The sequence below is a fragment of the Hemiscyllium ocellatum genome, chromosome 27 (genome assembly GCF_020745735.1).
Source record: "Hemiscyllium ocellatum isolate sHemOce1 chromosome 27, sHemOce1.pat.X.cur, whole genome shotgun sequence".
Taxonomy (NCBI): Eukaryota; Metazoa; Chordata; class Chondrichthyes; order Orectolobiformes; family Hemiscylliidae; genus Hemiscyllium; species Hemiscyllium ocellatum.
Window position 1 is genome coordinate 15,388,963 of NC_083427.1, and position 27,823 is coordinate 15,416,785.

The window sequence follows — 27,823 nt, forward strand, 5'->3', positions numbered from 1 at the left end:
CATTGGTTGGGCTACTGTTGGAATATTGCTTGCAATTCTCGTCTCCTTCCAATTGGAAAGATGTTGTCAAACTTGAAAGGGTTCAGAAAAAAAATTACAAGGATGCTGCCACGGTTAGAGGATTTGAGTTATAGGGAGAGGCTAAACAGTCTGGGGCTCTTTTCCCTGGAGCGCTGGAGGCTGACGGGTGACCATAGAGAGGTTTACAAAATTATGAAGGGCATGGATAGGATAAAAATGCAAAGTCTTTTCGCTGGGTTCAGGGAGTCCAGAAGTAGAGGGCATAGGCTTAGGGTGAGAGGGGAAAGATATAAAAGAAACCTAAAGTTCAACTTTTCCACACAGAGGGTGGCACGTGTATGGAAAGAGCTGCAAGAGGATGTGGTGGAGGTTAGCACATCTGCAACATTTAAGAGGCATTTGGATGGGTATATGAATGGAAGGGTTTGGGGGGATATGGGCCGGGTGCTGGCAGGTGGGACAAGATTTGTTTGGGATATCTGGTTGGCATGGATGGATTGGACCGAAGGGTCTGTTTCCATGCTGTACATCTCTATGACTCTATGACTCTACTTTATCAGGAGCCTGGGTCGAGTGATAGAACCGTGACGTTTTGCTGCAGCTCCAAAAGTCCCTGGTGAGACTACAATGGAATATTGTATCCAGTTCTGGTCGCCACACTACAATAAAGATGCAAAGGTTTTGGAGAGGATGCAAAGAAGATTTACCAGGATGCTGCCTGGACTGGAGGGCTTGCCTTATGAAGAGAGGTTGAATAAGCTCGGACTTTTCTTTCTGGAGAGAAGGAGGAAGAGTGGAAACTTGATCGAGGTGTACATAATAATGAGAGGAATAGATTGAATCAATAGCCATAGACCGTTCCCCAAGGCTGGATTAACTGGTACCAAAAGTCGTAGTTTGAAGACATTAGGTGTAAGGTATAAAGGAGACCATAAGATCATAAGACCATAAGACATAAGGCCATTTGGCCCATTGAGTCCACTCCGCCATTCAATCATGGCTGATGGGCATTTCAACACCACTTACCCGCATTCTCCCCGTAGCCTTTAATTCCTCGAGACAACAAGAATCTATCCATCTCTGCCTTGAAGACATTTAGCGTCCCGGCCTCCACTGCACTCTGTGGCAATGAATTCCACAGGCCCACCACTCTCCGGCTGAAGAAATGTCTCCGCATTTCTGTTCTGACTTTACCTCCTCTAATTTTAAGGCTGTGTCCACGGGTCCTATTGCTATTCACAGTCTTATAAACGTCTATCAGATCGCCCCTCAAACGCCTGTGTTCCAGTGAAAATCAACACCATCTATACAGCAACATTTCTTCATAGCTCAAATTTCCCATACCAGGTGATATCGTGGTAAATCTTTCTGTACCCTCAGCAAAACATCCACAGCAGTGTGTTGACCAGAATTGCACATAATATTCCAAGTGTATGTTACTTCAAATTTTATGAAGCAGCAGCATAACTTGGTTATCCTTATACTCTATAGTTTTTTTTTCTCTACTTTATCTGTCTGTGCTACCATCTTCGGTGATCGATGAACCTGCACGCCAAGATCCCTCTGCGTATGAACTCGTAATTATTCTGTCATTCACTGTATGATGCAACCGTTACTTAACCTTTCAAAACGTATCAACACACATGTTTCCAGTTTAAACTCCATTCGCCATTTTTCTGCCATGCCTCCAACTGATCTCTCTCTCTATATATATAGATATATATCTTTCGGTAACCTCTGGCAATACTTCTCATTATTCACGTCTCCACCAGTCTCTCCAAATTATTTATGTGGATCACGAGAAACAGAGTTCCAGGTATTGATCACTGTGGAACACCACTCGTCATAATCCTACCATTCAGAAACAAGTCTCCTTCCACTGCTACCCACTGTCTCATATGGGAAAGCCAGTTCTTTATCCACCTTGCCACGTTACCCCTGATACCATGTGAGTTTACCTTTTGCTTCAATCCGCCACGAATTACCTTGTCAAAGGCTGCACTCAAATCCATGTAGACAACATCAACGCTTTTCCCTCATGAATCGTCCTCATGACCTCCTCAAAAACTTTATGAAGTTATGAGACATGATCTCCCCCGCACGAACCCGTGCTGTCCAATGTTATTTCCACTCGCTTCCAAATGTTTATTGATCGTGTCCCTGATAAGCTTTTCCAGTAATTTACCTAACAGCAACGTGAAAATCACAGGTCTGTAATTTCCTGCAATTTCCTGGATTATCCCTGATCTTCTTCTTAAACATTTGGACAACATTGGTTGTTCTTCAGGCCTCTGTAAATTGACCTGTGGCTATAGAGGATAAAATATGTCTGTCAATGCTCCAACAGTGGTTATTTTGCCTCTCTAAATGTTCTGTGATAGATCTCATCAAAGTCAAAGGACGTTCTCTCTTAATGCCTTTACATATGCGCAATATCTCGTCCGTTTTAGTAGCAACTTGTCTCAGAATGTCGATGTTCGCTTCCCTTGTTCATTCTCCACCAATTACTTTGCTTTGGTGAATAGAGAGTCAATGCATTCATTTAGGGCCTCACCTGCGTCCTTTTTCTCCACACAGAGTTTCTCTTCTTTGACCTTGAGTGGAGTCTACTTTCACTGGCTTGCCTCTCGCTTTATATGTGTCTATACAAGCCCTGGCATTGTATTTAATCGTGATCAATGACGAATTTTCATGATCCATTTTAACCCTACTAATTCCTTGATTAAGTGTTTTTTTTCGCTATTTCCTAAATACTTCAAGGGCTTCATCAATTTTCATCCTACCAGTCTGCATACAAGAATCATTTTGTTTTCTTTTTGATCAAGGTCAAAACATCCCTGGTCAACTGTGGTATACGTATCTGCCATATCTAACGTTCATTAATGCAGGAGCATGACACCGTTGAATGATCAGATGCCATTTGAAAGACTTTCTCAAGTTCGAGGTGTATTCACCATCAAACAGCCGCCTCCAATAAACATTCTTTAGTTACTGGCTAATATTATTGTCGTTTGCCTTCCTCCAGTTTAACACCTGCTCCTAAGAATTGTTATTCCCTACCCAACAGTATCTTAAAACTGACGGTATTATGGTCACGACTCCCAAGATGTCCCCCTCCCCCTGAAATATCATTTACCTGGCCAGGCTCATTTCTCAGAAGCAGGGTCAGTATAACGCATTCCCCCTTTGTCAAGAAATGCTCCTGAATGATCTTGACACATTTTGCCCTCTTCAAACCCTTTTCACGAATGAAGTCCCAGTCAATATAGGGAAAGTTAAAATAAGCCACCACAGCAACTCTGCAGTTTTTTTATATATATGTTTCCAATTATGTCTACACATTCTCTCCTCTATATCATTTTGGTTGTTGGGACGCTGGAGAATACACTCAGCATTATGATTTTACCTTTTCTTTTCCTGAGTCCTTCCCATATTGACTTGCTGCACGTGTCTTTTGATGTATTCTTCCCCAGTGCAACTGTGAAAGAATCCTTTATCAGTGATGCAACTCATCCAACCATTTCACGTCCCTTTGAATCGCCCTTAAACATCTAAGTACTGAATCTCCAAAATCATAATATGTCATAGTTCCAACTACTACACAAAGCTCTGAGTTCATCTACCTTGACAATAATGTTGCTTGCAGTGAAGCACGTGCATTTCGGACCACACCCCGTGGCCTTCTCAGCAGTGTTTCCATGCCAGTTCTTGTGCTTAGTCATCTTTGACTTAGTTTATATCTTTCCATCATTTTCTGCTGCTACTTTCTTATTTGTTTGGTTCTTGCAACCATTTCAAATTGTTTTAAACCCTCACCAATCATTTTACCAAATAAACTGGCCCACCCTAAACTCCCCAAAAGGTACAAGTCCCAGTCCAACACAAGTTTAACACATGCAGTTTTTACAGGCTTCAGCTTCCCGATAACCAGTCCCACTGCCCACGAATCTGAATCCCTCCCACTCATAGCCGCATGTTCATCCTATGTTTCCTGTTCGTTGTACTATAATTAGGCTGTAGCACTAGTAATAACCATGAGATAACTACCTTTGAGACCAGAAATTTCAAACTCCTTCCGATATTTCGATTTTCTGCTTTTGGGGTCTCATCCTTGCTTTGGCTGTGGCCTGAGTACCAACTTTTGCCACGACCACTAGCTGTTCAACCTCTCTTTCGAGATTATCTTGAAACTGCTTGGAGTCATACAGGGCCGTAGCACCAAAAAAGCAACACATCATCCTGGACCCTCGTTTGCGGCTCAGTAGCGCCTATCTATTCCCCTTTCAACATGTCATTTCTATGTTTATTTCTCCTTCGCTCTGTAAGCGAGGCAACCGTGGTACCATAAAATTGGCTATTCCTCGACACAGTATCCAAAGCAATATTTCTAATATGTAGGGGAATAGTCGCAGGAGATTTCCACGCTGCCTGCTTATCCCTCTTAACTCTCATCTGGTCACCCATTCCCTTCCTGCCTGTGAAGTCTGAGCCTGTAGTTGTGACCACCTATGTATTCGTGCTGTCCACCATTCTCTCCATCTCGCTAATCCTCCATATGTTTTCCAGACGCCACTCCAACTTTCATGCAGGATTTAAAGAACTCAGCTGGACAAAGATTTGCAGACATACAGGCTCTGTGCACCAGAAATCTGCCAAGCTTCACATATAGTTTGGGGCTGACATACCGTCACTAGTTCCATTGACTTAATTGGCTCTCACACTATCAACTACTTTCGATACTAAATTGAAGGTGCTGATTGTCTCTGCTTCAATGGCACAAAATGTATCTGTTACTCACCAACAAGTTTCCACAAGCTGTTTAGGGCGGCACAGTGACTCAGTGGTGAGCACTGCAGCCATATAGCGCCAAAGACTCGGGTTTGATTCCAACCTTGTGCGAATGCCTCAGTGGAATTTGAATTTTCTCCCTGTGTCTGTGTGGGGTTCATTCCACAGTCCAAACATGTGCAGGTTGGGTGAATTGACCATGCTAACTTGTCCATAATGTTCAGGAATTCCTGGTCAGGGGTAAATGTAAGGAAAGATAATTGTACCTGGGGATTTTCTCTTCAGAATGTCAGTGTAGAATTGTTGGTCCAAAGCTCCTGTCCTCTCACCATATACATTCTATGATTCTCGCTCCTTTACCCACTGGACATCTTGCTGTCAAACTTTCACTAACAACATTCTGTCATCTTTCCTTTGATTCCTCTTTATTTTGGGGAAGCGAAACACTGCAGGGATAGAAACACTGCAGTCATGAACTGCTTGGGTGTTACCGCTTCTTGATACCAGGTTCTTCCACGATATCTGTCACAGTCTCACTGATTGTGAAATTCACTCACAGAACACAAACGAGCGATATCGTAGCATCCTCTGGCTGGACGCCAACACGTGTCACATCATGCCACCCAGTCTCATACGATTCAATAATATCACCTCTCATTACATTTGTAGTCTGGTAAACCTTCACAAAAAAATACTTTCATTCCAGGAGGAAGTGAATGGAAACAGCGCTGAACTGCTTCAAATGCATTTATAATTATTCTGTGTTGAGGAAACAAAAATGGGTTCAGGTGCAGGAACACGTTCTCCAAAAAAAAAATAAATGGAAGTATAGATAGCGGGAAAATTTTAGGTTTCTTTATTCCCTTTATTTAAAAGCCGCATTCAGTTTATTCAGACGAGAGAAGACTTACTTTGCTTTCTCAGAGTAGTTTCCGTCTTTGAAGTTCTGTCCCCAGAAACCATTGGAGGCAGAGAAATTGAATATTTTTTTTCCAGCACAGATAGATATCGTGGAGAAGGCAGTCATGTGCATTATGATGGAAAATGCTGACAGTAGGCGAAAAAAAGACCTGCAGGTGGCCAAAACACGAGGAATGTAATGCAAACATAGATGATAATGTAGAGGAAATTTTAAAAATACCAACAGAGAGATAGCCCGTACAGTTACTTCGGACATGTAGTTGCTCTCTTAACAGAGAGAGAGCACTCATTGTGGTTTAACCTGAAGGTCACAACACCTCCGGTGAGAGAACAGGTGAAGAAAGCCTGCATGGTAACATCAGTTATGTGCAGGAATCAAACCTGCGTCTTTGACATCCCTCTGCAACAATAGCCATGCCACCAACTGAGTGGGAGAATACGAAACTGTTATACACAGAAATCGATTAACATAGAGGTAAATACAAACGCTGAAACAATTAAGAAGCTACAATGCAGATTAAGTTCAAGATGATGTGTGAGAATAAAAATGTTTTCTGCTGGAAATTGTGCTTCATAATAAAAAAGTCTTCACATGCTTTCTTTGGCCGAATAGGATACAGTAAATGAAATGAATCAGGTATACGAATTATAAGTAGATCCTGATAACCACAAAAATAAGTAGGAGAACAATTAAGAGGGAAATCAGGAGGGGAGAAAGGGGAAATGAGATAACTTTGAAAAATTGGGTTAAGGAGGATCCTAAAGGAATTTGTATGTATGTAAGATACAAAAGAGTACCTGGGGAGAGTATAAAGCCCTCAGAGCTCAGCGAAGGCAGCCTAAGTGTGGAACCACAGGAGATGTGGAAGACATATAGAAAATAGAGAATATCGGAAAATATATGTTGACATCTAGAAAGAAAAAATCCATAATACCGAGGAAGAGGTGCTCGATGTTTTATAAAGTATAAGATTAGATAAACCCCCAGAATCGGATGAGGTGTAACCTAATACTGTTTGGAAAACGAGGGAAGTGATTCCTTGGCCCCATGCTGAGATATTTCCATCATAAATAGTCACAGGTGGAGTGCCAGATCATTGAAGATAGGCTAACGTGAAGCCTCTATTTATGAAAGGGCGTAAGGAAAGGCCAAGGAACCCTAGACAGGTGAGCCTGACATTACTGGTGGGCACGTTGGTGCTGGTAATCATAATGACAGGATTTACATGCATATGGAAGAGGCAAGGACAAAGGATATAAAGTAAACATCGTTTTCTACTTGGGAAGTCCTGTCTCACCAACTTGATTGAGTTTTTTGAAGAAGTAACGTAGAGGATTGAAGAGGGCAGACCAGTGGACTTGGTCTGCAGACTTCAGGAAGGCCTTCGACAATGGTTCCTCAAGATGAATTGGCGAGCAAGGTTATATCTCTTTGGAATGCAAGGAATAGTGGTCATTTCTATCGAGGACGTTATTAAATGTAGAATGCAATGGGTGACAGTGCATTTCAGAGTGGAGGTCTTCAATCATTGATGTGTCATAAAGCTCCGTACTAGGTTCACTTTTTTATCATTTGGGTAAATGATTTGGATGGGAAAATAAGAGGTAGAGTTAGTAAGTTTGTAGATGACATCAGGATTGGAGTAGAAGTAGACAGTGAAGGTTACCTCACGATGAAAGAATACATTGATAAGACTGGCCAATGAGCTAAGTAGTGGCAGATGGAGTTTAATTTAAATAATTTTGAGTTGCTTCGCTTTGGAAAAGTAAATCAGAGAAGGACATATACAATTAATGTTAAAGTCCTGGGGAGTCTTCGAGGAGAAAGTGAGGTCTACAGATGCTGGAGTATCAGAGCTGAAAATGTGTTGTTGGAAATGCGGAGCAGGTCAGGCAGCATCCAAGGAACAGGAAATTCGACGTTTCGGGCATAAGCCCTTCATCAGGATTCTGAACGAAGAGACTTTGGAGTGCAGGTACAAAGTTCCTTGGAAGTGCAGATTCAGGCATTTAGGATAATTATTAAGCTGTTTGGCATGCTTTCCTTTATTGGGCAGAGCATTGGTAAAGGAGTTTGGAGGGTATGTAGCGTCAGAGCATTGGTTAGGCCACTTTTGAAATATTGTGTGCCATTCTGGTCTCACTGCGACCAGGAAAATGTTGTAGAACTTGGAAAGGTTCATAACATATATACAAGGATGTTGTCAGGGTTGAAGGGTTTGAGCTACTGGGGAGAATAAATAGGCTGGGGCTGTTTTCCCTGGAGCGTCTGAGGTTGAGGGGTGACTTCACAGTGATTTGGATAAACATGAGGGGCATAGATAAGTTAAATAAACAAGGCCTCTTCTATGGGGTGGATAAGTCCAGAATTAGCGGGCATAGGTTTACAGTGAGAGGAGAACGAAGGAGTAGCTTCTTTTTTACAAAGTCTCGTGCTTGTATGGATGAACTGCCAGCGGAACTGGGGGTGTCAGGCAAAATTGCAACATTTAACAGGGATCTGGCTGGTATCTGAATATAAAGGGTTTAAAGGGATATGGGCCAATGCTGGCAAATGGGATTGGATTACGTTTGGATGTCTCACGGCATCGACAAGTTGTATCAAATGGTCTGCTTCTGTGCTGTGCATCTCTCTGACTGTATGACTCGATAACAAAGTGTCTTTTTTGTTTGGTCAGTTTAAATTATGACTCTAGTACAAAAATGTACAAAATTGAAGGAATAGATCGTTTGAAGAATTCAATGTATTGAAAAGTCCAAACACATACTTGAAGAAAACCAATGATAAATGTCGGTGTGCCATCTGGTCAGCGACAGCAACCCAGGAAAATTCTTGTAACGTGGGCTCACAACACAGTCATAACAATTCTGAGTCAAGATGAAAGTAGTACTGGAAATGCACGGCAGAGCAGTCATCATCCGTGGGCAGGAAAATTGACGCCCTTCAAGAGCCTATCATCAGCTTCTTCCCGAAGCATCGATTTTCCTACTTCTCGGATGCTGCTTGACACGCTGCTCTTTTCCAGCACCGCTCTAATCTTGACACTAATTGTCCAGCATCTTCATTCCTCACGTTCGCATAACTGTCATGATCATACTGAGTGGTAAAGCAGATTTACATGGGTGAATGGCGGCATGATGGAATTTAATTGCATGTGATTGGAGTAGAAATACAACTCTGCTCTTTCCCATTTTATGTTACTTAGATGGAGATACTGACATCTTCTTGAGAATGAGAATTGTTTGTAACATTACCTTCAACATTCTTTACTGGCATTATTTGCAAAGAAAACTGGATATCAGATAATTGAACAAAAGTTAACATTTTGCGAATAAAAGCTCCCATTACAAACATAAAAGATTCTTTCTAAGTTCCCTGAAACAGTGGCAGTAGTGAACCATTTTCCCGTGTTTATTTTTCTTCAATGCAGAGAAACGCCTCACTTTAGACTAAAAGACAGAAATTTCTAACTTCTACTTGTCTTCCAAAAACTTGTGGAGAATTCTTCAGGGCGATAATGCTTTCACTCTCCATAATAGCAAGTGTAAGCATATGATCTTTTCTCGCAATTGATCAAATGCATGACAATTTTGTGGAAATCATCTGTTCATTTTAGTGTTCGACCGTGTATATTGGAGGGAGTTCTTCTATTGAAGTAACTTACATTTTAGTTATGAATTCAGAACTTACGATTTCTGATTTCAGCTTCGATTATTTCAATAAATTTCTAAATATCATGACTAATTAAAAAATCTCGTTCGAACTGGTAATTTTGCCTCCAGGCTGACATATAATTTGTTTACTTGCCTTTCTCATAGTTAACATCGCTAAGATCTACGTTCTGTTTTTAAAAAAATTGTGGATTGTCTCCATGTGTCAGTCGGTACCTGGTGGCCATGGCAATTTCGGACCTGCTGGTTGTTATCCTCGACCTGATATTGAGACAGATTCCAATTGTTTACCATGAACAGTTTTATTTCCGGGTGTTCATCCCCGTGTGTAATATCCACGCTGTCCTGCTTTGTGCAGCTACTGATTGTTCTGTCTGGTTCACCATCACATTCACGTCTGATCGCTTGGTGGCTATTTGTTACCAGAAGTTGAAAATTAAATATTGTAGTAAGAAAACAGCGACTGTGACTGTGGGAACAGTGACTGTACTGAGTTGTTTGAAGAACATTTTCTTGCATTTTATTCTCTCAGGACAGTATTCATATACTAACACCCCTTGGTTTTGTTCTGTCAAAATGCATATTGTCCGCTCTCGTGTTTGGGTCATAATTGAGTTCCTCCATCACATTCTAAACCCGGTTGTCCCATTTCTCCTGATTTTGTTGCTCAATGTTTTCATTGTGAGATACATTGTAGTGACCAGCAGAGTCCGCAAGAGACTCCATGTTCACATAAACGGGGACGTTCAGTGTGACACGGAAATGAGAAATCGAAGAAGATCGATCATTCTCCTCTTATTGATCTCGGACAATTTCATCCTGTTATGGTCAACGCTAATGGTCTATTCCATATGGTTCCAGATGTAGCATTTGCGTGCCAGTTCTCTGTTTCACGATCCTTTTTTGTCAGAATTAGGCTTCACGCGGCAGCTCCTCAGTTGCTGCACAAACACTGCAATTTATGCAATGACCCAGGCTAAATTCAGACAGCAGCTGAAGAATGTTCTGAATTGTCCCGTTCCCAGAATTAATCAAACATTCAAATGAACTAATTAATTAATCAATCCATCCAGGATCATCTAATTTCAGTTCACCGTTTCCGCAATTAATATGCGTATTGCTGTGGTTACAATCTGAGAATAGGTCTGCTTACTCCAACATTATCTTACAGGGGCCAAGGCGAAAGCACACAATTCCACTCACTGCATCGGCAACTACAAACTGTAAATAAAAAACCTGTTCGATAAACAGTGCATAGCAGCAGATTTAGCAATACCTTTTGTCTTTATGTGGAAGATGCTAAACTGGAGAGAGAAGACTCAACACCAACTCCTCACAGAACGGGAAGGTACCGGGGCCAATTTCAGGAGTTGAGTTTAAGTCGCTGTGTCCATGCTTTCATGTCCTGCTTACACTAACTCAGTATTCATCTGCCTCGCTTGTTCTCTCTCTCTCTCTCATTTTCTCCTGCACAATCTCACGATGGTTTTCTCCTTGCTCTTCCCATTTTCTCACTTATTTTCACTGCCCTTTGCTCCCCCATTCTGCTTCACCCTCCATCCGTTTTACAGTCTTTTCCTTGGAAACTATCTGCTTCAAGCTTCCCTCATTCTATCCATACCTCCTTAATTGGATCATTTCTGAACTACAGTTGCAAGGGGTAACATTGTGGGAGTGGCAACATTTGTAGTTTCTTGGAGAACACAGGGGTGCAGAGCTTCAAGCCACGCTAGGTTAACAATGTGGGTCTTGGCCAAATGCTGTTTCTCGTGGACAGTATAGGGTTGTGAAAACTGACTCTTGCTTGGGGAACATTCTGGGGTTGGCATCACAGCTTGTTGCGAGGGGAGTAGCGTGGCTGTGGAAACTCAGGCCATTTCTCGGTTTTAAAAAAATGTGTTTGCTATTGCAATTGGAGCAGATTGTGCTTGTGATCACTGGATTTTACGTGAGAGCATAGTCTGGATGAGGTCAAACACTGTTGATAAGGGTACAGAGAATAGTTGGTGCAGTAAGCCATTGGTCAGAGAACAAACTGTGCGCAAGATCACTGGCCTTTGTTGCAAAAAGAGTGCATAGGAAGCTGGAAAATCTTTGCCCTTGGAAGCGTATGGGAAGGGAACACGAGCTCTTCCGAAGGGAAAACGGTAGAAGTGGGATAAGAGGGAAATAGAGGCAATTTGAGTGAATGGATGCGCCTCGGGAACAACATGGACATGGTGAAACTGGTAAACTGTTGTACAATCTTTTGTTGCTGGAGATCAAGGTTTGGACAGGGCCACTGACATTTTCTCAGGGAAAACTGTGGAAATGCGGCGACAGGCAGTGCTAGGGGAGCAGAGTTGGTGTCGGTCAATCGTCTATTGCTAGGCAATCAAAATAGCTGTGTGACCACTGGTCTTCAAAGCAGGAACAGATTGCTGATGCATTCATAGGCTTTTATTAAGCGATACAGACAATTTCTGTTGAGAAGTATTAACTTTTATTGTGGGAAAAGAGCACTTGTAGAACATATGACCGTTTTCAGATTAGAGTGGTGCTGGAAACGCACAGCAGTTCAGGCCGCATCCGAGGAGCAGGAAAATCGACGCTTCGGACAAAAGCCCTTCATCAGGAACCGAGGCTTTTGGAACGAAGGACTTTTGCCCCAAACGTCGATTTTCCTGCTCCTCGGATGCTGCCTGAACTGCTGTGCTTTTCCAGCAACAATCTAATCTAGAATCTGGTTTCCAGCATCTGCAGTCCTTGTTTTTACCTTTATGAGCGTTTTTAGACAATTAACCTCCGTATTAGCATTGGCAAATAGGAGAAGAGCAGAATCATCAGTGGTTCACAGTCCATTCTTAAAAAAAAAGATTGTGTTCTGAACTAGTGACTGTTGGTCAGGGAACTGAATGGATTCGGTTATCAGATCATTTCCCTGGGAACAGAGTCAGTGTGGGGCAGCAGTCAACTGCTGGGGAAGCCATGCAACACTGGTGTTGCAAACCTTGCAAGAAGAACAGGGAAGGTGTCATGCCACCGGACAGGGAGTGTAGGTGGGAACACACACCATTGCTAAAAGAGCTGAGTGACTGGCCAATGCTAGGGGAGTACTGTGTGTCTGGAACTACTGGCAGTTGCTGCGAAAAGAAAATCGTGCGGGACTGGGAATCATGTCATTGCTGAGGCTACAGCTTGGCATTGTGACCAATGTTGTTTGGAGAGGCGGAGATTGAGGGTAGGTTCAAATTCGGCTGCCGGGGAAGAAAGTGGTTGTGATAACAAAAACAAATCCTGCAGAACATATTGCGTGTGGACATGGTAAGCCTTACATAAACGTTAAATATTTTTGTTTGCAGGAAGGCAAATTTTAATAAGATGAGACAAGATCTTCCACACGTCGATTCCAGCAAAATGATCGCAGTGAATACAACTTCAAACAAGTACGGTTCTGGTCACTGCATTATAAGAAGGATGTGGAAGCTTTGGAAAAGGTGCAGAGGAGATTTATTAGGATATTGTCTGGAAGGAATGCCTGACGAGGAAAGGTTGGGGCTTTGAGGCTGTTCTAATTAGAGAGAAGAAGGTTGAGACGTGGCTTAATAGAGACATTCAAGATAAGCAGAGGGTTAGATAAGGTAGACAGGGAGAGCCTTTTTCCAAGTATGGGTATGGCAAACACGAGGGGACACAACTTTAAATTGAGGGGAGATAGGTATCAGACAGATGTCAGAGGGAGTTACTTTACTCAGAGAGTAGTAAAGGTATGGAATGCTTTGCCTGCAACAGTAGTGGATTCGCCAAGTTTAAGTGCATTTAAGTCGTCATTGGACAGACATATGGACGCACATGGAACATTGTAGGTGGGATGGGCTTCAGATTAGTCTGACAGGCCGGCGCAACATCGAGGGCCAAAGGATCTGTACTGCGCTGTAATGTTCTACGTTCGAAGTGGGAAGTGATGAACACTGTGATGACGAGAAGTCAGAGCCATTTTGTTCCTGAAATAGTGACGGATAAAGTTGGCAAGATTAATAATACGTGAAATAAACATATTGTGGTTCAGATTAAAAATACAAGATTATCTTAATTTAGATATGGACAACTTGATTCAATTGAATCTCTTAATCAATATAAGGTTTATAAACTTAGTTCTCAGAACATGACAATGCAACACCAGTCCTTCTGCCCGCGATGTTGTACCAATCTTCGAAACCAATCTGAAGCCCATCAAACCCACATTATTCCATTCTTGTCCAACGACTATTCAATGACCATTGAAATGTCCGTAAAGCTATCGAGTTTACAAGCATTGCAGAAAGTGCATTCCACGCGCCCACTACTCCCTGAGTAAAGGAACTACCTCTGACATCTGTCCTATATGTATCACCCTTCGATTTGAAGCTATACCCCCTCGTGCTAGCTCTCACCATCCTCGAAAAAATACTCTCGCTGGCCACCCAATCGAACCCACTAATGATCTTATATGTGTCAATTCAGTCAACTCTCAACCTTTTTCTCTCCATTGAAAACAGCCTCACGTCTCTCAATATTTCCTCGTACCACCTTCTCTCCATACAGGGCAACGTACCAGAAATTCTCCTCTGAACCCTTTCAAAAGCTTCCACATCCTTCCTAAAATGCAGTGACCAGAACTGCCTGCAACTCTAAGTGCGACCATACCAGAAACTCGATCCCGCTAATAATAACAATAAAAAAAAATCAGACATTATGACTTCTGAAAAGCCCAAAAAACCTGGGTTTTAACTTTGAGGAATCTATTTAACATAGACACAGAAGTCTCTTTGCTCATCGACACTACTAAGTATCTTAGAATTCGTCCAGGAATCTGCATTCCTGTTACTCCTTCAAAAGTGAATCATTTCACACGTTTCGCCATTAATCTCCATTTGCCTCCTCTCAGCTCAGCTTGGCAGCTTATCTATGTCCTTCTGTGACCTACAACATCCTTCTGCACAATCGAAAACTGTACCGACCTGAGTGTCGTCCGTTAATGCATTAGTCCATCCTTTTATGCTCTCATACAGATCGTTTATAAAAATGACAAATAGCAGTGGACCCAAAGCAGATCCTTGCAGCACAGTAACAGCAACTGAACTCCAGGATGAATATTTCCCATAAACCACTATCTTCTGTATTCTTTTAGCTAGCCAATTTCTGATCCAAACCGCTAAGTCGACTTCAATCCCATACCTCCGTATTTTGTGCAGTTGCGCGTCATGGGGAACCTTATCAAACGCCTTACTGAAATCCATATATATCATATAAACGGTTCACCCACAACCACCTATTTAGTCACCTTCTCAAAGAACTCAATAAGGTTTGTGAGGTACAAACTACTCTTCAGAAAACCGTGTTGACTATCCCTAATCAACTAATTCATTTTTAAATGATTATACATCTTATCTCTTTTAACATTTTCAAACGCATTACCTGCAACCAAAGTAAGGCTCACTGGTCCATAATTACCAGAGCTGGTTCTACTCTTCTTCTGGGACAAGGGAACAATATTTGCTATCCTCCAGACTTCTGGCAGTATTCCAGTAGACAATGAATACGTAAATATCAAAGCCAAAGACTCGGCAATCTCCTCTATGGCTTCCCATAGAATGCTAGGATAAATGCCATCTAGCCCAGGGGACTTATCTATTTCCACACTGGCCAGAATTTCCAACATCTCTCCCTTGTGACCCTCAATCTCATCTACTCTAGTAGTTTGTTACTCAGTATTCTTCTCAACAACTTTGTCTCTTTACTTCATGAATACAGACGAAAAAAGTTCATTCAGCGCTTCCCCTATCTCCTCTGACTTCACGCCCATGTTCCCACTAATGGTAATCTTAACTGAGAAATTAGGAAAGTAAACGACGAACTGAGATAGCAATGGAAAAAAAGAGTAAGGATATTCGAAATAAATTCTACTAGTACAATAATAGCAAAATGGCATGTTGAACGAGGGCAAAGCCTCTTAATGATCAATGAGGTTTTCTTTATATTGAACTCCAGGACATAGGTTATTTGCTTAATTAATGTTTCGCTTCAGTTTTTAATTTGTAAATAGAAATGGAGTTCAAGAAATGCAACTAAATGAAGTCTGATGTTTAAATAAAAGCATTTCATATTGCAGAGAGGGTGTTCACAAGGTCTGAAAGAATAGACATCTCGATAATTTTTCAAGATTTGACCTAACACGTCCCAGAAAGTTGTGGGAAACGAGGAAGGATATTACAACATACATCACGAAAACGATGAATGAGGTTCCCCGTGACTGGAAGACAGCTAATTGTGCGGCTTTGTTTAAGAAAGCTTCGAATCAGAAATGGGGAACTATAGAACTGTGAGTCTGAGTTTGCCTGTGAGTAAATGTTTGGAAGTAATTATAAAATGCAGGACTCGTGGAAATGTAGCGAAACAAAAATTGACTTGGGCTAGTCAGCATGCATTTTTGTGATAAAAACCCGTTATTCACAAACCTGATAGCGTATTCTAATGAAGTTACCAAAAGGATTGATAATGGCAGACGGGTAGACTTTGTTTGTATGGATTTTAGACAGATATTTGGCAAGTTTCACACGGTAGTGTAATATGTAAACGTGGGTCACATTGGATTCAGGGTGACATTATCAATTTAATGCATAAATGCTGTAATGACAGGAGGCGGAAACTAATGGTGGGAGTGGGGATGTTGTTTTATGGGCAAGAGACCTGTGATCAGCGGTGTGGCACATAAATTAGTTCTGATTCCTCGTTTTTGTTTTGCATTTACATAAATAATTTGGATGAGAATGCAGAATGCATGATTAGTAACTGTGTGGATGACATCAACATTAATGGTAGAGTAAACAGTGAAGAAAGTTTTCTCAGGTCACAAAGCGATCTTGACCAATTGGTCAATGGGCTGAAAATGGCAAATGGGGGTCAATCTGAATAAATGCGTGATAATGCATTTTGATATCAGAAAAAACGGTAGAGCTTTGAAAGTTAAGGGTAGGCCATTGAATATTGGGCGGCAAGGTGGCACAGTGGTTAGCACTGAACTTAAGGGAATTTATATTTGCCAGGAATTGGTGTTGGAGAGACTGTTAGGTCTGAATTTTGATAAGTCCCCGGGGCCCGATGTTCTACATCCCAGGGTACTGAAGGACGTCGCTTGATAAATCATGAATGCGTTTGTCATTATTTTCCAGAGTTCGATAGATTCGGGATCAGTTCCTGCGGATTGGAGGGTGGCTAATATTGTACCACTTTTTAAAAAAGGTGGGAGAGAGAAAGCAGGAATTTATAGATCAGTTAGTCTGATCTCAGTGGTGGGAAAGATGCTGGAGTCTATTATAAAGGATGAAATTATGACACATCTGGATGGTAGTACCAGAATAGGTCAGAGTCAGCATGGATTTATGAAGAGGAAATCATGCTTAACTAACCTTCTGGATTTTTTTGAGGATGTAACTCTAAAGATGGACGAGGGAGATCCAGTAGATGCAGTGTACCTGGACTTTCAGAAAGCTTTTGATAAAGTCCCACACAGGAGGTTAGTGAGTAAACTTAGGGTGCATGGTATTGGGGGCAAAGTACAAACTTGGATTGAAAGTTGCTTGGCTGATAGGAAACAAAGAGTAGTGATAAACAGCTCTATTTCGGAATGGCAGGCAGTTACTAGTGGGGTACCGCAGGGATCAGTACTGGGACAGCAGCGTTTTAAAATATATGTTAATGATATAGAAGATGGTATGAGTAATAACATTAGCAAATTTGCTGATGGTACTAAGCTGGGTGGCAGGGTGAAATGTGTGGAGGATGTTAGGAGATGACAGGGTGACCTCGACAAGTTAAGTGAGTGGTCAGATGCATGGCAGATGCTCTTTAATGTGGATAAATGTATAGTTATCCACTTTGGTGGCAAGAACAGGAAAGCAGATTACTACCTAAATAGAATCAATTTAGGTAAAGGGGCAGTAAAGAGAGATCTGGGTGTTCTTGCACACCAGTCAATGAAGGTAAGCATGCAGGTACAGCAGGTAGTGAAGAAGGCTAGTAGCATGCTGGTCTTCATAACAAGAGGGATTGAGTATAGAAGGAAAGAGGCTCTTCTGCAGCTGTGCAGGGCTCTGGTGAGACCACACCCGGAGTACTGTGTGCAGTTCTGGTCTCCAAATTTGAGGAAAGAAATTCTGGCTATTGAGGGAGTGCAGCGTAGGTTCATGAGGTCAATTCTTGGAATGGCGGGATTACCTTACGCTGAAAGACTGGAGCGACTGGGCTTGTATATCCTTGAGTTTAGAAGACTGAGAGGGGATCTGATTGAGACACATAAGATTATTAAAGAATTGGACACTCTGGAGGCCGGAAACATGTTTCCGCTGATGTGTGAGTGCCAAACAAGAGAACACAGCTAAAAAACATGGGTAGACCATTTAGGACAGAGATAAAGAGAAACATATTCACCAAGACGGTGGTGGCTGTGTGGAATGCTCTGGTGGCCCAGTCTCTGGACTCATTTAAGAAAGAGTTGGATAGAGCTCTCAAGGATTGTGGAATCAAGGGTTATGGAGATAAGGCAGGAACAGGATACTGATTATGGATGATCAGCCATGATCATATTGAATGGTGGTGCTGGCTCGAAGGGCAGAATGGTCTACTCCTGCACTTATTTCTATTGTCTATTGCTGCCTCACAGTGCCAGAGACCCGGATTCAATTCCAGCCTCAGGCGACTCTCTGTGCGGAGTTTGCACAGTCTCCCTGTGCCTGCGTGGGTTTCCTCTCGGTGCTCTGGTTTCCTACCACAATCCAAAAATGTGCAGGTTAGGTGAATTGGCCTTGCTAAATTGCCCGGAGTGTTAGGTGAAGTAGTAAATGTAGGGGAATGGGTCTTGTTGCGTGGCGGGTCCGTGTGGACTTGTTGGGCCGAAGGGCCTGTTTCCACACAGCAAGTAATCTATTTGCTCAGTGTAGAACTATGCGCCCAGGAGGTGCAGATGCACCATTCTTTGAAGTTTGGATCAAATATAGACAAGGTGGTTAAAAAAGGCTTTTGGCATGCTTGCCTTCATTGCTCAGTTCCTTGAGTATGGGAGTTGTGAAGTTATGCTCAGGTTGCACAAGACATTCGTGAGGCCTCTTCTGCAATGTTGTCTTCAAGTTTGTTCAGCCAGTTAAAGGAATGATTCTATGAAACTGGAGAGGGTTCAGAAGAGATTTACCAGAATGTTGCAGGGTATGGGAAATTTGACGTATAATGAAAGGCTGAATATCATGCAATCCCTGCAGCGTGGAAATAGGCCATTTGACCAAACACATCCACATCAATCCTCCGATGAGAAGCTCCCTGGACACATTATCCTATTTTATTACTCTACACTTAGCCACGCCTGATGTACCTAATCTGCACAATTTTGAACATTGTGGTAATTTATTATGGACGTTTAAATTACTCTGCACATCTCTGAATTGTGGTCAGTAAACGAAGGACGCCCACGCAGACACGGGGAAAACGTGCAAATTGTACGTAGACTGTCGAAAACAGCTGGAGTCAAAACCAGGTAGGCAGCAGTGTTAAACTACTCAGCCACTGTACCGCCCAGCGAATATAGTTTCGGGTTGTTTTTGTCACTGGAGCTATGAAGAATGAGAAGCAACCTGACAGAAGTTTATTAAGTTATTGGAGGTATAAAAAGGTTTTGCTAAGTGTGCTTTCCCGAAGATGTGGAATTTTAAGATGACAGGGCAAAGTTATAAGGTGAGAGGAGAGACATTTAAAAATACATGACAGGCTTTTTTTTAAAATCGAGGATGGTTTGCGTGTGGAAGGGACTTCCTGATAAGGTGGTGGATATAGGCACGAAAATTAAACCGTTTAAAAGACACATGGAGAGATGCATGACAGGAAAGGTTTAGAAGGATAACTGTCAGGAGCAGACATGTGGAAATGGTTTACTTTGTGATTATGTTCGGCATTGATTAGTTAACGGAAGGATCTTCTTTTGTGCTGTATGACTCCAAAGTAGAAACATGGAGCTGGGGCACTATGCTGGTAGTTGGAGTGCAGAGTGTAGGTGGAGTTATATGACGATTTCAGTTCAACAATAAAGCCAACACCACAATTCACTGCTGGGAAAATAGTGTCCACTTGTGACCACCAACTTTTGCCAGATTCATAGACTGTGAATGGGTCCACGGGCCGTTTCTGGCGGAACATACTGAGTACATGAACACTGCATGTTGACAGAGGAACAGAACTGGCGTGACCCAATTGTTAATTGTTCAGGGGATAGAGTGGATGTGGGGCAGCAGTGCACTACCAGGGAGCAGAGCCGCTTGGGTCAGCAAGCCATGAAGAGCAAATGGGGGTAGTACTAAAAGCTGTTGCTCGGGTTGCAGAGTTTGAAGGGGAACACACGCCGTTGCTGTTGTAGGACCACCGGATGTTGCTGAGGGCTGCAAGTGGAGGTGAGTGCACAGCTCATTGTTAGGGATACGCTTTTGTTGTTATGGAATCAATCGCTGTTGGATACACAAGTTGGTGGGTATGGACGCAGATCTTTGCAAGGATTATAGAGACGCTCTTGATCCACACAAATTTGTGTGGGGAGTAGACTCGGTGGAGGACTACATTCTCTTGCTGAGTAACAGAGTGTGGGTTAGTTCACAGCCCGAGTGTGAGTACACGAAGGTGTGTAGGACCACTAACTGTTGTTCAGATATCAGTCTGGTGAGTGGCTTCAACTCATGCCAGTGATAAAATGGCTCACGTCCAACTACTGCATCTATAACGTTAATGCTTAAGTACTAAAGATATATCCGCCGAATTAGTGCCAGCAGCAGAGATTTTTTTAAGTTAAGGCACCTGTGGTGGGCAGAAACAAAGTCGGCCCCACTCCTGGTCCTTAGGGACGGGGAGGGAGGCTCGGTCGATTCTAGGAGTTGAGTTTAAGTCACTCTTTTCTTGCTTTTACCTGTGTTGTCACCCACTCTGAACTGACCTCAGCATAATTCAACTGTCTCCCTTGCTACGTTGCACACACTCTGGCACTGTCCCTCTGTCACATTGCTGCCATGTCTCTCCCATTTTCTTACTCTTGTTCACATCCTATGAATTTTCAGTGCCTCTCTCCCAGTTGCACTCTCTTTAGCTCCCAATCTCCCTCTCCCTCAAGTTCTCCCTATCTTTTTTCACTCTAATCTTCTCGGACCTGTTGCCAACAAATCAGCGTTGGACGGGACAATATGCCAATGACTGGGGAACAGTGCATTTTGGGACACTTACTGTTCCTTGGCGAATAGACTGGGTGTGCTTTCACGGTCTGTTACTAGGAGAATAGAATGGGTGCGGATACACTTGCAAAGTTCTGGAAGTAGAATTTCGATGTGTTTACAGGCTTTTGCGGGGGTAGCAATGATGCGGTTGGCCACAGGTCCGAGAGACACGTGGGTGTGGGGCCACACGCTCTTTTTCTGGAAACAAAGGGGTTTCTAGCAGCTCTTTTGGATGCACAGAATGAGAGCGGATATTTCTCAGGGTCCAGTGCAGGAATGGGCCACTGTGTATTGTACAGGGTACAGAGTGTGCGCAACACCATAGGAGATTGATTGGGGAACAGTGTTACAGATGAATGCAGTTCTTTTCTTGTCAAACATTGTGTAGTTGGGGCCGCAGGTCGATGCTGGGCAAGGAAATAGTTGGTTAATCCACTGGTCATTTGCAGGGCACAGTCTGCCAAAAGCAGCACTGCAAAGGGAGCAACATGCAGGCAAGTTCAGAAGCTGTTGCATCTGCCATTTCAAAATTTCACTGGGTCCTCAATCAAAGTGGTAACTCTGCTGCTAGGTTAACCGGATTTGATCAGGGACCTCGAAGTAAAGGAGTCATGAGGAGGTAGTGACCATACTATGTTAAGTTTTAATCTGCAATTTGAGAGGGAGAAGGGAGAATCGGAAGTGTCAGTATAGCAGTTGGACGAATGGAACTATCTAGCTATGAGGGAGGGGCTAGCCAAGCTTCAATGGTTAATACCCTAGCACGGATGGCATTGGAACAACAATGACAGGTATTTCTGGATATAATTCAGAAGGAGCGGAATTGGTTCATTCCAAAAAGGAACTATATCTTTCTAATCCTTTTAGTGTCCTTTTCCTTTTATTCAGCCCAGGCGATGTTTTTCTATTTCTTTTTTTTCTCTTTCCTTTACGTTCAATGGTAATTCTAACTGTTTCATTTCCTTTTCCCTTTCTTTTACATCTATCTCAAGCTGCTGCATTTTCAATTGTTGGAATCAGAGAAAGACAATGACGTGGAAGCAGTCCATTTTTTTTCCCCAACAAGTCCACACCCAGACCTATTCCCCGCCCTATTTCGCTGCATTTTTTCTGAAAAACACAGCTAATGTACACATCCAGGAAAGCAATGTGTAACTTTGCATGGTCAATTGACCTAGCAATCATATCTTTGACTGTGCATAGAAACTGGCCCACCCAGAAGGGACCCACATAGACACGGTGCGTATCTTCAAACTCTACACATTGGTTGGAATCAAACCCCCGGCTTTGTGCTGCTATAACTGTTTGTCCTTTTCTTACCAATGGAGATAACTCGAACTTCAGCTTGTCTGCCACATTATCGCTGCTATGCGCTATCCGTTTCTTTTGTAAAGCCCCCCAACTCACTTCTTACACTCCCGGGAACTCATAGTGAAAGCTATTACTACAGCAAGCATTGTTTAAACCAAGAGAATTCAGCATACAGGACAAAACATTCTAACACATAGCACTATCTGTCTTTGAGGTCAAATACCCTCGTCCCAAACTGGGACTATGCAATAAATCTCTCCAAGAGCTCCCACTCTGTTATGAACTAGGCCAGACCCTCTCAGAACCTCTTCAGAAAGTAGCCCAGACCCCAAATGTTTACTAGTTGTTTAAGCAGATGTGAACACTCCAGAATTGACGCAGTTGGTCAACATACTTGGCTTTAAGGAAAACATAATTTATTGAGCACTATACCTGAAATACGAACGAAACGAAACAAAATTTAGAATAGCTTAACTTATTTGAAAGCCCAAGCAAATCCGTCGCAACTTAATGAAAATATTGTATTTCCCGCCACATCCCATAATCACACCCCTTGACAAAAAGTAAAAATCAAACACAGCTTCTTACGAACAGCAGAATATAACTTCCAGAAAGTGTTCAGAGACAAAACCAGTCGGTTGGAGCCACTTTTCACTATAAATGCTTCCCTGTCACGACAATATCCTTTGATTGCCTGTTAAACATAAAAACAAACTAGAAATAAAAAGCTTGAATCAGGAGAACTGGCTACTCACCCGCCATTGTTCACAGTAAACATTTCCTGTCAAATGGGCACCTCCACCTTTCCGATTCCGTAATAAATAAAAACAATGACAAAGTGAGCCTGCAAAACAGGACTGCATCATCCAGGTGGTTATTGACAATAAATGCATTTTTTTAAAATTTCCATTGTCATTTCGTAAATCCACTCATATTGATTCTCGCCCTTCTGACCCAGTATTAATTCGAACTATCGTATTCATTACAGCTCGAATTTGCAAAGCTAACCCATCATTCTTCCCTTCCGGTTTAATCATTTTAAAAAGCAACATGTCCATGAATATTTCGTTGCCTTTCTCACATCAAATAAGAATGTACAAACAAGTTTTCAATTCTCATTCATTCCTTATGGTTAGAAGTCGTTGTAATATTTGGAGCCAAATCTTCCCAACAGTGTACATTGAATTTAAAGTCACTTCTTGTGTATTATTTGGCCACAGGTCAGCACAGTTAGTTTTGGTGAGCTCGCAGATTGTTCATTGTATTTAAATTCAAAACACGCTGATCAACTTTATTGTAGTTTCATATATTCTGCAGACTTTCACGCTAGTGTGGTTGATGTAACAGTAGGCAAAAGCAATGCCACAATATTTGTTGCAGCTATGTCGGTTCCAGTTCTTCCGGTCTAGCTTTTGGGTGGGCACATCTAATTGCTTTGATCCCAACTGACAGTACAACTGGCCAAATGTGTCTCAGAATGTAAACGTGGCTTGATAAATATTAAAGTGTTTTTTGTGGGTTTTTTTTTGTAAATAGTCAGTCAATTTAAGTGCACATAAAACATTGACAATATATTTTCAAAAAAATTATACAATTATTACTGCAAAGGTCAAAACTTTCCCCAGTCATGTTCATTACCGGCAGTCAGTACCAGTGATCAGCACGTGATTCTGCACGTTTATTTTTCTAAAGCAATTTAGCATGAGCTTGTATTGAATTACTGCTTGTCGACCAAATTATGATTATCTTTCTTTCAGTCTCTTTTCGAGACATGAAGATGCAAGCTAAATCAAATAATTTCTCAACGGATTCTTAAACATGTTTTCTCACAAATTTTGCCTAGTCAGATTAGTCACAGAGGTTAAGGTATTTATTCATTTCTAACGGTATTGAGATTGAGAACGTATACATGCCTTTCTGCTGAAATCAATCCTTTGTCCTTGCAGTGAGCTTAATTTAGGTTTTTGTTAGTGTAACTCTTTCTGAGTTCAGAAACATTAAACTCCAAAGCATTTCCACGATTATCTGATCATGTACATTACCAAGTCTTTTTGCTGAAGTTGTTTAATTTATTCAATATGCCGTTTTAACTTAGGACAAAGAGAAAATGTGTTGCAGTCTCTTCTCAAAAACAAATCACATTGAAAGAACTGAATACCAAACAGCATAAATCTCTTCTTCATAACAGAAGGTTATTAATAACAGCAACGATGATAATAATACTACTACTAATAATAACAACAATGACAATGTACTGACGACATTCATCACAAACTTGGCTGCATTTATATTAGTATTGACATTTCCACCTCAGAGCTATTACTTTCAATGAAGAATGGATAAGTCCGGAATATAAAGCTTCAACAGCAGAAATACACTTGAACAAGCATAAAGTTAGCCTTCACATATCCGAGTCACCACGATTAGTGCATAATTGGACAGCGCATCTCAATGCATTCCATGCATCGAAAAACGCCAAATTCAATGCGATTACATTCAACTCACAAATTATAGTCACTCTGTGCAACTATAATTCAGCAGTTCGTATTTGCAAGATTCTACTGAGCATAAATGGTTTTACGCGGACTTCTTCACGAAAACAATTTCTCTTCCAGAAAGGGTGCTCCCATCACCGGGAAGTAATAGGTGGAAAAAATCCTTTAAAAATCAACGAAGAAATACTCAGCAGTCCATGCAATGTTTATATCCAGAGTTAGGCCCTGGCTTTCGGTTTTGAGCATATTATGATTTTATTTCAGATAACTGCATTGCCACTGAAAATCAAATTTGGATGGACAGGTGCCATGAAGCATATTTCCATGTGAAATGTGAAACTGCGGCATATTACTATTGCCATTATTTGTATTTGTCTCACAAGTGCAATCATCTCCATGAAATCTGTGGCACTCGAAACATTTACCAACATTACTTATCGAGAGGGTTATCTTCAGAGGGTTTCTTAAATTTTCTCAGTGTACTTGCTTTATAACAGTTAAGGAAGAAAGTTTAAACTTTGCAAACATTTTTATAATGACCGATCATCTTCTAATAAGAAGCATAAGTAATGATCATGCACTTTTACTTTTAAGCTTTTCTTTTCTAAAGTGTGGGCCGCAATGAGAGAGGACTGCCTCCTCAACAATTTACAAGTACGGCTTCGTGCATTGGAATGATAGAATTTGATACCCTTCGTCAGCTATGCTTCTCTATTGATGAGTACTCATAACGTGCGGACAAACAGGCAACAGCGGGACGGTGAAAGCTGATGGGTGTGCACTTGTGGCCACCTATCAGTGACAGCGGTATTCCACCGGCAAAAGATTATAGTATTGTTGCCATGAAGCTGAATAGTTTGAACTGTAAATAAGACAGAGGGACATTCATCGGATGAGCAAAGAAACAAGCGACCTGAAAAAGAAAAAAAAATATCACGTACTCAGTTCTCTAGTCACCTAATTTAAACCTGAAGAAAAGCAGCTTGTCTTTCTGTCAGTTGATTTTGCATTTGTGGCCTTGATCCCGTGATGAAGTTAGCTCCTGCCTAATGAAACCCAGTTGAAGTATTCAAGAAGGAGAAACCTTCTGATCAGAAAAAGCTAACACCAAAGTTTATCCGAATAAAGAAAACTGAACTGCATTTCTTTCATTACGTTTCCCTCACATGTGTGCTTTTATCACTCTGTTCATGTTTGTCTGTCTATAAGAGTAAAGTATAATTAATAAATCGTTCAGTATTTTATTCATAAAGATTACTTAATTTAATTTAACTACGTACTTAGTTATGTACACATAGCTATGCCCAAATGCACAAAATCCCAGAATCATATTGTTCCATTCTTTGAACAGGCCTCTCAAAACCAACGCTACCTAATGTTAATTTGTTGCTTTTCCGCATACTGTTGCACAATAATTGTATCCAAATATAGATGCAATGCTCTCTTAAATGTTCCAATTGAATGCGTCTCGAACAGGCAATGTATTCTAAACTGTAACTGCATGCTATACTTCTCTCATCAAACTCACTTCTGCTGCACATTAATTTAAGTCCATACCCTTTCATTTTTCCTCTTTTAATGTCTAGCAAAAGCTTCTCTCAATCTACTCCACCAAACCCAAAGGAACACACTGCTGACTTATTGAACCTATCCACATGAATGATATTTCTTATTGTCGGAAAAAGACTTCTTCTGAATTACTTTTGAACTCTGCAGTGCATTCATATCATTCCTGTAACGTGGCGCATATAGCTATAAACAATGATTCAGTTGAGCTGCAACAAATGTTGTGCACAATTTCAACACCACCTCCTTGCTCTTGCACTCTGTTATTAAGTCGGAGAACATCGCATAGTTTATTAACTGCAATCCCCAACTATCCTGCCAATTTTAATATCCTTTTAAAACGTATATAAGGCTCGTCTGTTTTTGCAAACCTCTAGAATTGTACGCCTTCTTTATACTGTCATCTAATGTTCTTCCCAACACAGTGATTCACTTTGTATTTCTTTAAATTGAAGCTTTTCTGCCTGCTGTCCACCAAGGCCATTTTGAAGGGACACATTTTTCTTCCCTTAGCTTTGAATTCTTCAAATTTTCATCTCAGCCAAAAATGTTGAAATTATCCTCTCATAACAAGGTCCAAATCATTATTGCATAACATGCATATCACAGATCTCAAATATGAATCTTGTGGAATACCACTATCCACCTAGCTCTACCACAAAACATAAACATTTACCACCTATCGCCAAATTTGCATCCACACATTTCATGTTAATTTCACATGGTGCTTATAACCTTCCTCTTATATTGCTCAAGTCAGACCCCATCTGGAAATTTTTGTTCACCACATTGACTACATCACGCTCATAATCCTCTTTAAACACAAATGGAATTCCTTCAGAATAAACATCACGAACAAAAGCGTAACACAGTTATTCCTCCACAACTTGGTGGGTAATTCTTCCTAATCAATCCTTAATTTTTTAAATGTGGCTAATAATTCTTGTGAAGATGCTGCCCCTCTGACAATGTTATGTTCTCCTTGTTTTTTTCAAGAGTTGTAAAAGATAGAGTTGCTGATTTGCGGGGAATACCCAACAGATGCAGCGTCAATCAACAAACAGGGGAAGCCTTTATGTTTTTTTTCTTCTTTGAAGCAGTTGTCCAATGAAAGTGGAGTCATCACTTTTCCCAGTTCAGGATGTTTTCGAGCTTGCTTTAGTTTTAGCTAGTGACCAAGAGAAACAGGTAAAGTGAAAAGTGATTCTATGCTTCAGCAAATGATCCCTGGTTCATTCTCATTGCCATCTCACTCCTGAAAGAACCTCTGCTTAAATTTAGCCTTTTTGCCAAGCTGTGTCTTTGTGGGGACTTTGCAGGAAATTGGCACAGCTCCTTTGTTAAGTTGTGGCGACATCGTGTTGGTTGAGTTTTCAAATACAGGGCAGCCTTGGTTATCCAAGCATTCAATCATTCAACAAAAATACTTCCGCCCGTACTATTCAGATAACGTGTAGCTGTTTTTTTTCTAAATTATGTTTTCTTTTGCTTGTGCTTTATTCTGTGGTGTGCAAATAAATTTCAGTTATGTTAACTGATCGACCTTTTTCATTGCTCCTCTGTGTTTTGCATTACCTCCTTTGTGCTCCTCTGTGTTTCTCATTACCGTTTCCACATTAGTCCAAAAAACGTCGGCAAAGTTCATAGTTTTGACCTTTCTGTTGTACTATTGTCATTTTATTGTTATTTTATATTGTTACTTTTTACCTCCACCCTCGTCTAGGAATTGTTGATTTGTTTGTATCATCTTTTCCATTGCAGGTAGAATACCTCCCAGTAGCCAAACTACCT